This window comes from Arachis duranensis, chromosome 6 (assembly GCF_000817695.3).
Source record: "Arachis duranensis cultivar V14167 chromosome 6, aradu.V14167.gnm2.J7QH, whole genome shotgun sequence".
Taxonomy (NCBI): domain Eukaryota; kingdom Viridiplantae; phylum Streptophyta; class Magnoliopsida; order Fabales; family Fabaceae; genus Arachis; species Arachis duranensis.
Window position 1 is genome coordinate 77,384,929 of NC_029777.3, and position 3,988 is coordinate 77,388,916.

The window sequence follows — 3,988 nt, forward strand, 5'->3', positions numbered from 1 at the left end:
TGAGTTGGTCATTGTCAAAATCTTTACAAGAATGGAAAAGGGAGAAAACAACCCAAAATCTATCTTCATCTAAATCGGTGTCAGAAAAATTTTGCTTGAACTCAGTCAATCGAAAACCTTCAATGTATTGCTTGTCAGTGTTACCACTTCCAGGTTTTGTCATAAAATTTTCAAAAATGGCATTAAGCCATAGTTGGAGAAGCCATAAAGGGCCTCCTGCACTGATGATTTTGTTATCTCGGAGGTCACAAACAAATTGACTAAGTTCTTCAAAAATGTGTCCTAAGAAAAGCTTGGCCAAATTGAAGGCTTTCCCTTCGTAAAGAAGAGTGGCTAAAGGAAGATAAATTCTCGACATTTGGAAACTTCAAGAGCAGAACAAGATGGCATTCAACCAATAAAATAGGAAGGCAACATGTTCATTATCGGTGATTTTTGTACCTTATGCACCCATGTTGTGGGCAATGAAGTCACTGTAAGGGTTGGTCATGACCACGTTGTATTGACGCTTTGATTGCATGTCAGGAGTGCAGTCTGGGAAATTGATCGGAAGCCCTGTAATAGCAGCCACATCCAGAAGAGAAATTCCAATCATTCCACATGGAAGGTGGAAGTTGTTAGTTGTTCTGTTCCAGAAACAGGTCACGGCCCCAATCATCTAAGGGTGAGTGGTTAGTGAAAAGTGGGAGAACCTTAGTAATTCATGGATTCCTGAAGATTTCCAATCAGCATTTTTGGTGGGCTCAAGATGCCAATACCAAGCTATGAAATCGTAGCCCCTAGGACTAATCTTCGGATTATTCCTGAAAGTTTTTTTATTGATAAAATGAGAAATATTGAAGGATTGATTTATCAACAAATCTTCCCCTTTGGCACTTGGGAAGAAAGAGAGTTTTTTGTTTTCCTTTTCTAGAGATTCAATTGGTCCAAGAGAACAATGCGTCTCGGCTCCAATGGTGAAAGTAATTAGGATTCTGGAGTCTTTGGATGGTAAATGAGGATCGTCGATGACTTCATCATTTACTTGGTTGAGAATGAAAAGAGCTTGTGGAGATGATGGTACAATTTTGTGACCTTTTCCTTTATCTTGAGTGGTAGTCTGAGAAGAAGAACCAGTCATTTTCAGGAGGAATAAAAGATTGAAGATTTTGTGAAGAAATCTGAAGCCGTTACTGAAGAAGGAATGTGAAGAGAAGTAACTTCGCGAAGAAGATGAAGTGACGGAGAGAGAAAGCGCAAGTCTCGAAAAACGTGTCGAGTGGATCAATCGTAATGGAAGATTTAATGGTAATTATTATTGATTTGGGAACTGACGTTTCTTTGGATTAAATACTCTATTTTTCGATAATGATATCAAAAGCAATCATATCAATTCAAGGGGGCAATTCGTTGGTCGAAAATATTTTCTACCGAAGAGAGTTGTCAGATCGATGTGAATTAAGTTTGATTTCTCGAGAAGACACGTACATAGGTATGAGTTTGAGAGTAGTTGGTGGGCGAAATTGTGATCACTACAACTCAAATAATCCCCGGTGATGAATCCAAAAACTTGGTATTCAATACCATGGCATAAACACAACTTCGCACAACTAACCAGCAAGTGTACTGGGTCGTCCAAGTAATAAACCTTACGCGAGTAAAGGTCGATCCCACAGAGATTGTTGGTATGAAGCAAGCTATGGTCACCTTGTAAATCTTAGTCAGGCAAACTCAAATGGTTATGGATGATGAATAAAACATAAAGATAAAGATAGAGATACTTATGCAATTCATTGGTGGGAATTTCAGATAAGCGTATGGAGATGCTTTATCCCTTCCGTCTCTCTGATTTCCTACTGTCTTCATCCAATCTTTCTTACTCCTTTCCATGGCAAGCTGTATGGGTTTAGACCTTCCGGATTCTCTTGAATGCCGTCATCAATTCTAGCTTATACCACGAAGATTCCGGTTAAAGAATCCAAGAGATATCCACCCAATCTAAGGTAGAACGGAGGTGGTTGTCAGGCACACGTTCATAGGTGAGAATGATGATGAGTGTCACGGATCATCACATTCATCAAGTTGAAGAACAAGTGATATCTTGGAACAAGAACAAGCTGAATTGAATAGAAGAACAATAGTAATTGCATTAATACTCGAGGTACAGCAGAGCTCCACACCTTAATCTATGGTGTGTAGAAACTCCACTGTTGAAAATACATAAGAACAAGGCCTAGGCATGGCCGAGAGGCCAGCCCCCAAAACGTGATCAAAAGATTCAAAGATCTAAAGATGAAAATACAATAGTGAAAGGTCCTACTTATAGAGAATTAGTAGCCTAGGGTTTACAGAGATGAGTAAATGACATAAAAATCCACTTCCGGGCCCACTTGGTGTGTGCTTGGGCTGAGCTTGAATGTTACACGTGCAGAGGCTTTTATTGGAGTTGAACGCCAAGTTGTAACGTGTTTCTGGCGTTTGACTCCAGAATGCAGCATGGAACTGGCGTTGAGCGCCAATTTACGTCATCAAATCTCTAATAAAGTATGGACTATTATATATTTCTGGAAAGCTCTAGATGTCTACTTTCCAACGCCATTGAGAGCGCACCATTTGGAGTTCTGTAGCTCCAGAAAATCCATTTCGAGTGTAGGGAGGTCAGATTCCAACAGCATCAGCAGTCCTTTGTCAGCCTTCTTATCAGGGTTTTGCTCAGGTCCCTCAATTTCAGCCAGAAAATACCTGAAATCACAGAAAAACACACAAACTCATAGTAAAGTCCAGAAATATGATTTTTGCTTAAAAACTAATAAAATTCTATTAAAAACTAATTAAAACATGCTAAAATCTACATGAAATTACCCCCAAAAAGCGTATAAAATATCCGCTCATCACTTCATATATAATTTCCTCTCCTTCAAGATTTGCAACACAAATCTCAAATGCTCTTCATGATCCTCTTCAATTTTTGAATACACCAGTATGTCATCTATGAATACTACGACAAATTTATCCAAAAAGGGTCGAAACACCCGGTTCATGTATCTCTTAGTGCAACTAGGAGAAGGCATTAAACGAAAACATGTGCCATGAACTCTTCCATGATTGATATTAGAACACTTGGTTAGGTCGGAGGCATAGCCATCAAAAAGCCTCAACTTTGCAACTGGAGACACATGTTTTGTCTTTATTCTAAGGTTAAAACCTATCACCCTTTTGACTTAGCCCATCTATCATCCCTATTGACACAAGATTTAGTTTTGGCCTTCAGCACACCTCAGTTAAGTCCAACATAGCATTGTGGTTATCTTTGGTTCTATCATTATCCATCATCATATGGATGATATTATCAAACACGTTCTTCTCAATATGCATTACATCGAGGCAATGAAGGACAAGAAGATCTTTCCAATAGGGTAAGTCCTAAAATATACTCCTCTTAATCCAGTTATGTTTGTTACCATATCCAGAAAAATGTAACTCACAACCCTTGTCAACTATTCTGGGATAACCGCTAACCCCACATCAATATAATTAAACTAAATTCAAGGATAAATTCAGAATTCATGTACTTCTTTGTTCTTTTGAATTAAAAATATTTTTCATTTAAGAGAGGTGAAGGATTAATGGAATTATTCATAACTTTAAGACATAGTTACTAAACACTAATGATCATGAAGTAGAGACACAAAACATAGATAAACATATAATATAAAAACCGAACAGCAGAAAAGTAAGAACAAGGAATGAATCCACCTTAGTGGCGTCTTCTTCTTGAAGGACCAACAATGTCCTTAAGCTCTTCTATGTCCCTTCCTTGCATTTGTTGCTCCTCCCTCATTGCTCTTTGATATTCTCTTATTTCATGGAGAATGATGGAGTGCTCATGATGTTCCACCCTTAATTGTACCACATTGTAGCTCAAATTTTCTAGGGAAGTGTTGAGTTATTCCCAATAGTTGTTGGGAGGAAAGTGCATCCCTTGAGGCATCTCAGGGATTTCTTGATG

The 3,988-nt window shown here is 38.4% G+C and overlaps 1 pseudogene; it reads right to left on the reverse strand.

Moving 5' to 3' along the window:
- Positions 1 to 442: 442 nt before the first annotated feature.
- LOC107494153 (cationic amino acid transporter 8, vacuolar-like) overlaps positions 443 to 3,988 on the reverse strand; it is a 10,183-nt pseudogene continuing 6,637 nt past the window's right edge.